At 38.8% G+C, this 12688-nt stretch overlaps 1 protein-coding gene across 5 annotated transcripts in view; it reads left to right on the top strand.

Moving 5' to 3' along the window:
• Btrc (beta-transducin repeat containing E3 ubiquitin protein ligase) overlaps nucleotides 1-12688 on the top strand; it is a 169099-nt gene that overhangs the window by 70063 nt on the left and 86348 nt on the right. The gene's annotated exons all lie outside the window — the stretch shown is intronic.

Here is a 12688-nt window from a genome sequence, read left to right as displayed (position 1 = left end):
GTGACACTTAGTTTTTTAAGCAACCTTTCTTGTTTGAGGTGTTCACAGTTCATTCCTTTCTCCCCTATTTGTCCGCTTTCATTCATAGGGTTGGAAGTAGTGGCCGTAACCACATAAAAAGGGACAATGTTAAAGAGAAGTGGCACCAACAAAGCCAAATGAACCTAACACTGGAACAGAAACAAGCTGTGCGGTTGAAGTTGAGTTAGTACGTGGGTGTCGGGGTTTATGGACAATCCCATCTCTAGGAAGACACATTAGGTCTCACTTCTATGTCTGCAGCAGGGAGTCAGGAAAGCCGGTGTGAGTGGACAGGTGAGAGGACAGTGAAGTTGTCTGCTCCCAGGCTGCTGACCCCAGTGACGTTGTTCCCCACTGCCAACCGTGGCATAATGTTGCTGTGCAAATACAAGCTCACCCACTCTGTGTTTGTTTGCTTGTTTTTTTTTATGTTGTTTTTGTTTTGTTTTTTGTTTTTTTTTTTGTTTTATTTGAGACAGGGTTTCTCTGTATAGCCCTGGCTGTCCTGGAACTCACTCTGTAGACCAGGCTGGCCTCGAACTCAGAAATCCACCTGCCTCTGCCTTCCAGAGTGCTGGGATTACAGGCGTGTACCACCACTGCCCAGCTGTTTGTTTGCTTGTTTATTGTTTAAATTTTTAAAATTAATTTTGAATTTAATTTGTGTATAGGGCATGTATGTGGAGACCAGGACAGCTCACCATAGGCAGTCTTCTCCTTTCTTTTCTTTTCTTTTTTCTTTTTTTTTTTTTTTTTTTTTGGTTTTTTCAAGACAGGGTTTCTCTGTGTAGCCCTGGCTGTCCTGGAACTCACTCTGTAGACCAGGCTGGCCTCAAACTCAGAAATCCATCTGCCTCTGCCTCCCAGAGTGGTGGAATTAAAGGCATGCGCCACCACTGTCCGGCTTAAAATTTACTTTTATTTCATGTGTATTGGTGTCTTGCCTGCATTTATGTCTGTATTAGACTATGGGTTACAGAAGTTGTGAGCTGCCATGTGGGTGTTGGAAATTGAACTCAGGTCCTCGGAAAAGCAACTATACTCTTAATCATTTGGTCATTTCTCCAGCCCAACCTCCACTATTTTGGTATTATTAAAATGACGAGTGTATCAAAGATTGACATTTTATTAAGAAAAATAATACTTTAATATTCAAAATTTGCATTTTATAGTAATGCTTAAGAAGAACTATTTTGCTTACTCCTATGTTTTGTCTGTGTACCATGTGTGCACAGCGCCCATGGATGCCAGAAGATGGTGTTGCATCCCCTAGAACTGGAGTTACAGAAAGCTGTGAGTCGCCACGTGGATGCTTGGAACTAAAGCTTGGCACCCTTGCAAGAGCAGCCAGTGCTTTTTTGAGTTTTATTTTCTTGTTCTAGAACTAAATTGGAGGCACTAGGGATTGAACCCAGGGCTGTGTACGCGCTCCGGCTCTCCGCATTGAACTAAATCCTCCTAATAGCTCTTAATGTCTGTTATAAGGTCATGATGGGAGACAGGAGGTAGAATTTATTTACAAAATAAAGCCTTACTCCTCTGTATCTAGAGTTACATAGTACTTTTAGAAATAAAGTGCTCAGAAAAGTAAGACCCAAACCAAGGATAGTAAGAATTAGTTATTGTTGTTTTAAGTATTGCTTTGTAGTTTTAAAACACAAATATTGACTTAACACTTGCTTATAAGCTGTAAGAACCAACTCTCTAACTTAGTGGGGGATTAAAAAAAAAAACACTCTCCTGGAAATTGATTTCTCATTCGCTGATTTTCAGAAGATGAGAAGAAACAAATCTTTGTTTGTTTATCTATTTTATGCATGTGTGCTCTGCTGCATACACATCTACCTGCCAGGACAGGACATCAGATCCCCCTATACGTAGTTGTGAGCCTCCATGTGGTTGCTGGGAATTGAACTCAGGACCCCTGGAAGAGCAGCCAGTGCTGTCAACTGCTGAGCCATCTGTCCAGCTCCCATCCATTCTTTTAAATAAAGAAAACCTGGTATATAAGAAATGATCTTAATACAGGGAGGCTACAAAATTTCTTCCCATGCTGTATTTATTATTAATGCTTTAGTTAACAGCTCAGATGCTGAGAGCTTTCATACTGTCACACCTTGTGAGAATTAGCTTTATTACTTTTATTTCAGGCTTAGCTCATGAGGGAAAAAAAAATCAGTGTACCTACAGAACTATGGAGTTTCAGTATTGGAAAGAACACCGGAGGACAGTATGTCACATGTCTCATAATACAGGTCTTCTTTACATTGGCTTTTGTCAGGGAGTCATCTAATCTATGCTTGATCTCTGCCCATGTGGGAGAAGTGACACCACGAGGTTTCTTGTTCTTCCCTTTGTTTGGTGTATTAGATTTCTTTCAAGGAGTCAAACTTTAGTTCACTCATTGTTCCTGACTGTGTTTTGTAGTAATATGGAATAATTGTTCATAAGCAGTTGCCTCCCATCCCCTATATCCTTGGTGTTACATGTGCAGAGTCAGCCAGTTTGGAAGCAGAAAATGTAGTTAGGCCTGTGATGTGTATTGAACAGACTTTTTTCTTGGTATTATTCCTTAAACAATTCTGCACAGCAATTATATGTATAACAGTTGCAATTTAATTAGGTGTTAAGTAATCTAGACATAATCATTGGGGATGATGTGTCCACGCTGCATGGAAATGTATACTGTTTTTGACATTACCATACTTCGCTAGGGGGATGACGGATGGAGAGTCCTGGGACTGACCTTTCTGACTTCTGTTTTGTTTTGATTTGTTTTGTTTTTGTTTTTAAGACAGGGTTTCTCTGTGTTGTACTGTCTGTCCTGGAGCTCACTCTGTAGACCAGGCTGGCCTCGAACTCAGAAATCCTCCTGCCTCTGCCTCCCAAGTGTGGGGATTAAAGGCGTGCGCCACAACTGCCTGGCTTTTCTGAATTCTGAATGACAAGTCTGTTTATGTGTTGAGAGCTATAAGGTTGCTTCATCTTCTGTTACCCACGTGGAATGTTTGTGTTTCTGTTAATCCTTTGGAAGAAACCAGCCATGATTTCTGTCCTTTTCATAGCCATATTTTGGGATCTGTGTCTGGTTGTCCTCCGGTGAACATACCCTCACCTTGACGTCGCCATCATTACAGTGTGGAATGCAGGGCTCCATACACTGCGGCAAGAACAGCAGACAGTAAGGCCCGGGAGTGTGGCTCAGTGGTAGTGTGCATGCCAGGCATTGTGAAAGCCTCCAGTCAAGCTGTAGCACTGCATAACAACACGGAAATCCTCTACAGTTATACTGCGTGATGTGTGGTGAGGTAGAGTTGGCCTCTGGGGGGAGGGGTTTCCTCTGGCTTTGTTTGTTTCAGATAGGATCTTACATTGTATTCCAGCCTGGCCTCATACTTGCCTTTTGAGTACTAGGGTGCATTTTGTTATAAATATAATTTAGAAAATGTAACTGAATCACTGCAGCCTAAAATTTCATGCTTATGTTTATGTTGATGATAGAACCTTTCTAAGAGATTAGCTTGACTTGTCTCCTTGCCTTTTCTTTGAAGTCAGAGAAGCATATGTAGCACTGTGACAAATGGTGTGATGTGGTAGTGTCACCTAAGCCACAGGTATTTGAAACCTAGCTCCAGTTCCCAAAGATGGGAACATCTGCTTAGAGGTATTGTAGAGCTCCACAGTGCCACAGTGCACTAATTGAATTAGAGAAGGAGGGAGGGAGAGAGGGAGGGAGGGAGGGAGGGAGAGAGAGAGAGAGAGAGAGAGAGAGAGAGAGAGAGAGAGAGATTATGAGATGATTCCAGCCTTAGTGGGAGAAACTGTAGGAGCTATGACTGATGGTGTGAACTGACTGATGGTGTGTACTGTGCTGCTCTCTAATGGCAGCCTCTGGAACTACTCCCTGGTCTCCAGGGAAGAGAAAGTAGTCATGTGATTTAGAGTGACCTCAGTCTAACCCCACCCTGCTTAGTTCAAAGGTCCTTGCATATGTTTATAATTATGAATTGAGAAAAAAGAATCTTATTAATTTCTTACAGTTACATTTTATTAAAGAATTTTTATGAATAAAAGTAATTATTCAACTGATTTAAAATTTTCTAACTTTTAATTTATGAAAACTGATTATGGCATTTTTTTATGTATAAATTGTCATAGTATAATAGGCAGGATGAGTAATACAAGGTTTATTTGTATTCCTAAATATAATTTCTTTCTGTGATCAGAACTACTTTCCAGTAATTTAAAGGTAATTTAAAGGTGATATGAGCTGGGCGCAGCACATAACTGTAATTCTAGTACTTGGATCAGGGTGTCTGAGACCAGCCTTGGCTATGGAAGCCTTGTCTCAGGACAAAACAAAACAAGCAAACAAGTTATGACATCTTGCAAGTATATGATTCTGCTTACATGCAATAAAAATTTTCTATAGGAAAATAATTACTAGATGGTTTAAATATAATTTTAGCGTAAATATGGGTGTGTTTGAAACCCTCCACAGTGAAGTAGGTAGTCCTTTCTGTCTGCCCTCTCTCTCTCTCTCTCTCTCTCTCTCTCTCTCTCTCTCTCTCTCCCTCTCCCTCTCCCTCTCCCTCTCCCTCTCCCTCTCCCTCTCCCTCTCCCTCTCCCTCTCCCTCTCCCTCCCTCCCTCTTTCCCTCCCTCCTTCTCTCTGTTTATTTACTTGGGGCAAGGCTAATTTGAACTTTATTGTGGCTGAGGCTATCCTTAAATGCTTGGTTTTTTGTTTTGTTTTTTTTTTTTCTTCTACTTCCTAAATGCTAAAGTAATAGGCATTTGACACCACATTTAGCACAATTTGATAATTTCTAAAGATATCATGCAGTTTAATTCTGTGAGCACTAGAGGCAACAGAAGACAAATCAAGCCTAGAGTGATGATGATACACATCTTTAGTTCCAGCACAGAAAAGTAAGATCCAAATGGATCTCTGTGAGTTCAAGACCAACCTTATAGTATTCATAGCAAGTTCCAGGCCAGCCAGGCTACAAAGAGAGATCCTGTCTCAAACAAACAACACAAAGAAAACAACAACAAATAGCCAGATGGTGATGGTACACATCCAGCACTCAGGAGGAAGAGGGAGGCAGATCTCTAATTTTGAGGCCAGTCTGGCCAACCTGATCATAGCAAGTCCCAGGACAGCCAGGCTTCACAGAGCAACCGTGTCTCGAAAAACTAAGACAGCAAATTATTATGAACCATATTGTGGTTCCTTTTAACTCTAGGCATTCTAACTTGTAAAGTAGCTCTTATTAACAGAATGATACATATATTAATATGCAGATATACTCATATATAATACTCCTGGATATATGGAATGTGTATGTGAATGTACTGCCATTACTTTAATCAGAAAGTGCCATCAGGTGCCTTTTTAACCCTTTGAAACCTTTCAGTTGAGACACAAAGCACAGAAAAACTTGTAATTTTTTTTCTTATGGTCTTCATTATTAAAATATGTTTGAATTTGCCAATATTGTATTGAATATGAATGTGTGTATGTAGGGTGTGTGCGTGACTGTACATGTACATGAAACCCACATTAACAAATATCTTCCTTCAGTGTGATCCATGGTGATCATCCCTTTTTTTCTTTTTAGATTTATTTATTTATTATATATAAGTACACTGTAGCGGTCTTCAGACACACCAGAAGAGGGCGTCAGATCTCATTAAAGAGGGTTGTGAGCTACCGTTTGGTTGTTGGGATTTGAACTCAGGACCTCTGGAAGAGCAGTCAGTGCTCTTAACAGCTGAGCCATCTCTCCAGCCCAATCATCCATTTTTTAAGATATATTTATTTTATGTGCCCTGGTGTTCTGCCTGTGTGACGATTCCATATGTCTGTGTGAGAGTCCCAGGATTCCTGCAAGTGGAGTTACAAATTTGTGAGATGCCATGTGGGTACTGGGAATTGAACCAGCTCCTGGACAAGGAGCCAGTGCTTCTAACCACTGAGCTCTTTCTCCAGCCTCCTGTTTTTATCTTTTTACTTAGGCTGGATCTCACCAGTCCTGCAAATCTAGCCAACCAGCAGCTTGCTCTTGGATCTACTTACACCTTTTGCTAGAATTACAGGCTTAACTCTGATTCTCCATTGTGCCATCTCCTTATCCTCAGCTCCATGAATTTGCCAATATTTTGGGTCCGTTTTTGTTGTTGTTGTTGTTAAGACTGACTTACTTGAATTTCATATATTAAGCACTTTGATAAAAGACAGAAATATGTAGTTTGCTTGCTTGCTTGTTTAAGGCAGGGTATCATGTAGCCCTGGCTGATGTGGAACTTGCTATGTGGTCCAGGCTGGCCTCAGATTTTCAGTGATGCTTCTGATTGTGCCTCTGCCTCCATAGTCTTGAGATTGTAGGCTTGAAGCACCATTCTTAACAATATATACTTTGTATAGTGTCTTTAAGGACATTTTACTGAATCATAAAATATCTCCAACATCATGGAGATCTAAATCCTACAAATAATAGGGCCATGACTCCACTCAACTCACCTATATGTGCCAGGTGCGTGTTATTTATTTATTTACTTATTTACTTATTTATTTATTAGTATTGGGCATAAATTAAGATTCAGGCCCTGGCCTCAGGGAGCTTCTAGTTACTCAGTAAACATATATTGAAAACGTTTGTACAAGCTACTGTGCATGTAAGGGGAAGTATTACTGTGAATCCCTATTTCATTCCCTTTCCCCATTCATTGAGTTAAATATCTGGTTTAATAGTAGTCCAAAAAAAGTAGTATATTTACTATGGTATCCAGTATAACTCATATCAGTGGAAAAGAGTGATTGATACCCATGTCACCCTATTCTTTCTCTTGGATAGTTTTTCTTTTCCTTTGCACACTCTTTCAGGGGGCACTGGTGACTTTGGACAGCTCTACAGGCTTCAGTGAGATGGTTTGTCACAGTGCCTCCTGCTGGTGGAGGGCGGTCTGCTCACAGTGCCTCCTGCTGGTGGAGGATGTTCAGCTCTTCTCTGCCTTTGCTTGTGGTCACTTGAGCTTTGGGAGTTACTTCAAGTCTTCTCCTATCAATGAGTTTATTCCATTCAAGGTAGAAAGTACTTCTTTTAAACAGTATTTCTAAAGCTTAAATTGTCTTGGGACAATCTCTTGATATAAAAATTCATAGAAACCCATTTTTCACAGAGTGTGGCAACTCCTTGCCATAGTGCTAGTGTGTTACAATTCACATTGGCCAGGTTGTTCTGTAAATTAAACACTGACAGCTACCCTCAGGGGAACAGCCAATGTATTTATGATGATGTGCTGATTACACAAAATACACTGCAAGCAGAAAACAGCTGCAGAGAACAAACCTCTTAAAAAGAATACAATTACAAATAGCACCCTCAGTATTTCTAGTGGTGAGTGTAGAATACAGCATGCTAATGCAGTTTTCTTACTTAGTCTGCCTGAAAACAGAAAATCTGAAGGAGATAAGTTAATTTCTGGTTGAATGCACATGCGGCGCCAGCGTGGCAGCGCACACATTCCCTTCCCAAGCAGGGCTGGTGCACACACTTCGGGGTGGAGGGCCGATGTCCTCCCTCTCCCGTTTTTTGTGGGTTTTATAGTGCCTTTCTCATGTGCAGAGAGGTGTAGCCCTGAGGGTTTAGGGTCATGGAGACGTGAGGACAGGGGACACCTAAAGCGAGCTTACATTTTCCTGGAAAAGTTTGATGTTAGGGTTCAGACATCAATATTTTATTTGAAGACAGCTCTATTTTCAGCACTGATAATAGTAAGGAAAATGTTTGCCCTTGGAATTAATAAAAGAAATGTCTCTGTGGTAAGGTCTTTGTGATATTTTAGAGTCTGTTTTTTAGAACTATGGTGTTTTCAAACTGGAATAGCTGGGTTTGGGGGAGAATTTCAGAATAACTGTTTGTCATGTGTGTCTCTTCCAGCCCCTCATGTTACTGGCCATGTGTGTATAGGAAAGGAAGTTAAAAAGTTTTCATTCTCTCTGGCTGAGCTTTTCTCTTTTAGAGTTAGGGGCCAGTCTCTAAAAAATATGTCTCAGCTGCCGAGAGTGCTAGCCTCTGCTTAAATCAGTAGAATAAATGTTGATCTCCCACAACATAAATTTACTGACATCAACTGTAAGGTATATCAGTGAGACATAGTGATTGGAAACAGTTCACTTCACTGCCTGAAACTAAGAATCAACTCCTCAGTGTATGGATCACTGGTATGTAATAATCGACTATTATTGGTCTGTCTGTTGGTCGCTTTTTAAATCAGTTTGGAACCTCCTGGAGTTATTTTCTTGCTCTGCTGACATCAATCCCATGTGGCAGAGGAGTTGTGTATAATCGCTTTGGTTTAATCAATAGAATAATTGATAAACCAGATAAGATTTAAACTGATTATAGCTTCAGCAGAATTCCCTGGAGGCCTTGGACTCTCTTAATTTTGACATGTGTGTTGTGTACCCCGAGGATGAAGTGCAGTTTGAATTATCTGTTTTTATTTGCTTAATGACGGGGAGGGTGTTAAAGTCAAATGTTTAATTAACCCAGCAATGGGCTGCGTTGTCACTTACACACAGCTGATTGAGATATCTCATGGAGAATACTGAACAGGAATGATAATGTGCCACCGGGACGGAAGATTGCTTTTGCAATCCATTTGCTGGGTCACTGCTCTGAATGTCTTATTGGATGAAAGGCATTCAGCCTGGAGAAAAAATTCAGCATTTAAGTACATTTTGTTCTCTCCTCCCCTTTGCCCCCTCCCCACCCTGAAGTTAACTAAAACAGATATGTTCTAGGTTTAATAAGCCATTCATGTACTAGTAAGAGATCAGGGTAGCTGGGAGCCCCGAGCTACATAATTTCCTGTGGAAACGGAAAAATCCTACTAGCCTCTAGGGTATTCTAAATGCTAGCTCTTTGTCCCTCACATCTCTGTCCCCTGCTATTGGAGGTTGTCTCTGCTTCCCTGTCTCTTGCCTATCTGCAGTGTTTGCTAGATGTGCAGTTACCTCTAGGGCCACAGGCAGGCCTTTCCCACCCCACAGAGCAGCAATTCTCAAGGATCATTTTGATATTCCACGCAGCTGGCTCCTCTTTGCTTGTATTTTCTAATCAAGTATTTTAGTGAGTTAAACTGTTCAGAGATAACGAAAACCTGAGTGATATTTTTGCCAGTTTTATTATGCAAACAACCAGGACCATATGTATCTGATTTTTTTATTATTTATTTATTTATTTATTTATTTATTTATTTATTTATTTATTTATTTATTTATTTATTTATTTTTGGCAAGGCACTTTGCCATACAGGACTAAAAAACTAGGCCAGTAAAGAGTCCAGTAGCCTGCACTATTAAAAAATGCATTCTAGGCACTTGGGGTTTTAATGACTTGCTGCAGACTATAAAATAAATAAATACCTCAAACTTTATAATCAAATGCAAAATTCTTCTCAGGCATACAAGGAAAACTTTTTAAAAAGGACTCATTTCTTTTTGTAATGTTCTTACAGTTTTTGTCTTCTATTCCCTCAAAGATCTAAGCCAGGGATTTACTAATTTTTTTCTTTAGTCATTTGTATTCCAGAGAGCACAATAGGGCGAAGGATGCAAGATTGATTTTTTATGTGTGTCCTCCTGAAAGCCTAGTCTGGTGGGGTTTCAGAGCAATAGAAGCGTGCAGCTAGTTTCCAGGCGCAGGTTGGACTTTTGCGGGTCAAGGCAGACCAGACAAGTAGCTTATCTTGAGGGACGCAAGTAATAGACCAAATATAGAGCAGCTATTTCAGGAATCATGTAGGTCATTTAATTATCCATTATGATTGAGTGGCTAATGCTCTTTTGGCAATTACATGACCTCTGTTATTCTTGAAACCTTTCCAGGCCCTCGTGGGTCAAATGACCCACCAGTCAGTGCTCTCAGACTTCATTCCACGCAGAAGGAAAGGAGATGCTGGGAAGCTCTGGCATTTAGAAATGACTGCTCTCTTTACTGACCACTCCCCAGAATGGCCTTTGTACAGCAGGCAGTGAGAGGCAACTGGTTTGAAACCAACTGTTTCTTCATTGTCTGCAGAAGCAAGGAATGGTCATTGATTTTTCACAGAGGGAATTTTGGCAGGACACACTGATGCCAAAAAATTGAATATTACAGATTTCAAAGCTTTCTGCTATAACACTAAAATTAGTGTTTTATATATGTTAGACTCTAGTAAGCAAAACAGTTTTTAAATTTTAATTCCATAAATGACAAAATACTGTTGATGATAGTTAATACTAAATTTTATTGAAAAGATTATTAATTAAAATTACCCTAATTTAAATTTTGTTGAGGAAAAAATAGCATTAAATTGAATGGCCACTTTAAAGAGCTAGGCTGGACCAAGGTTTTCAGCTTTAGAACCAGACATTTATAAAAACCAGAGAAGAGAAGAGTTTGTAATTGTAAGGAATATGTGCTCGGTGGAAAAGTCCACTGGAAAACAAGAATAGAATATTTCTCAATAATGAAGGAGGAGAATGATCAAATATGGGTAAGTTTCTAATAACATTATCAGAATTACCCACCTCTGTCTTTCTGGCAGCTACTTATTTAGTTGGAATTGTTTTTATTTTTGTTCCAAAATAGTGATGATCAAAACTATAATATTCAGGAATATTAAATTAATGTTTCTCATTTATTTTTAATCAACAAAGGATTATTAATATTTCCAAAGAAAATTCTTCATTTCTACTAAGTGACAGGAAATACTTTTGTAAAAATAATCTAGGTTTCTTATGGTTGTACATCTAGAAAACAGAGACTGTAGAAAATAGTGTTAGTGTAACTAAGTTTTAGAATTTCAGAAATGTAAACAAAATGGTGCATAGTTAGGAGAATGGACGATTAGAGGCATGTGGCTATTCTCCAGCATTACAACAACTTCAGACTACAGACTCAAGGATTGGCTTTGTTGAAACAACATGCAAACATAACCTTTTAAGTTATCTTTTTTAAATAGGAAGAATTTCTACTGTTAAATTCTTGTGTTGGAGAAAAAGACTTTTGAAATCTGTTGTCAAAGAGCATTTTATTAAAGACACAAAAAAGATTATTTAGTCCTAGGAAAGTAAAATTACTTCATGGTTACAAATAAGTGTATTTTTATACTACTACTGATAGAACTCCAAGTTGTGGTTTGGTTTGATTTTCATTTTGTTTGGTAATGTTAGCATCAACATTGGAACAAGTGACTTGTCATGTGTATAACCTTTGGCCTGTCCGGAAAAGAAATGTCCTTCACTTACATTCTAAATTCATAGCCCAGTTCCCCTCTGTGTCACCTACTCAGAAACCTGACTGTCCAGTGTATGTAGTTATGTCAGCTGCTTTCCTTTTAAAAACATATCCCTCCCTCCTTTTCTATCATAGATGTTATCAAAAACTGAGAAAGTAAAGTTTACAGTAAAAACAAAGGTTAAACAAGATCAGGGTCAAGATCAGTTGGCAAACTTAGCATTTTAAGAAAAAAAGCAGGGGTATAAAGTGCAGTGCGTACAAGCTTCTTTTATTTTTAAACATGCCTCTGTTCTTTAAAACATACACTTAAAGAGCTATGCAGGACCAAATATTAAAAAAAACAAAACAAAACAGTGAGAAGAGCAGTTTGTAATTGTAAGAAATATTTGATAAAATAGTTAAGTTTGCAGGGTAATAAGAATAGAATAACTTGTTAATAATAAAGGAAATAAGAGAATTGTCAAATATAGTCAACTTTATAATAATAAATATCAAAACCAGAACACAAAACAGTCTGTGTTGCTGTGTTCTGTACTGTTCTAGCATTACTTTTAGTTAAGGTGCTTTTTATTTTTGTTTCAAATTGGTAATCACTTGGAGGAAATTAATTAACAAATTGATAAAAATCTTAAATTTCTTTGAAGATATCGCTGAATTGTAAGTAACACTTTAGCAAGGAAGATATCCAAAGTGAGGAAAAATAATTTAAAAAGAACCCGGAGAACGTATGAGGAATGAGCATGGTGGAGGTCAGAGTTCACCAGGGTCTGGGCAGATGTCCCAGAGGCTCGCTGGTTGCTGGCTGCCTTATTTTGAGAAACAAGAAAGATCTATATAATGCAGATACCTTTGAGTTATAAAGCTAACCAGGTATTCATAGGAAAAGCCAATGTTTACCTCTTAACTTGCATGCAAATAACTATGTGATGATACCTGGATAGGATAGTATATAAAAAAAAAAGCAAAGAATACTGTGGCATAGATGAAATTCAGGAGAGATAATATCATGAAGAGGGCAAAATACTCTTCAATTGCTTTTAAACTTAAAAGTTTTGTGTACAAGTAAACTACTTGTGGTTTTGGTCACATGTTAGATGTTTATTTTACAGTGCTTATTCAGCCTTAGGAGTTGATTTTTTTTTTTGTTTCCTTTTTTTTTTTTTTTTTTTTGAGGTGGGAAGCTGGGTTTTTTTGTTTGTGTGTGTGTTTGTTTGTTTGTTTGTTTGAGACAGGTAGCCCTGGCAGTCCTGGAACTCAGAGATCTGCCTGCCTCTGCCTCCCAGATACTGGGAGTAAGGGTGTGCATCACTGGACCCAGCTGTTTTTGTCTTGTAATCCATGAAATACTACTTTTAAAAAATATTTTCATACATAC

Source organism: Apodemus sylvaticus, chromosome 1, assembly GCF_947179515.1.
Source record: "Apodemus sylvaticus chromosome 1, mApoSyl1.1, whole genome shotgun sequence".
Lineage (NCBI taxonomy): Eukaryota > Metazoa > Chordata > Mammalia > Rodentia > Muridae > Apodemus > Apodemus sylvaticus.
Note: the sequence above shows the minus strand (reverse complement) of the source record. Positions and strands in the feature narration are given on the sequence as shown.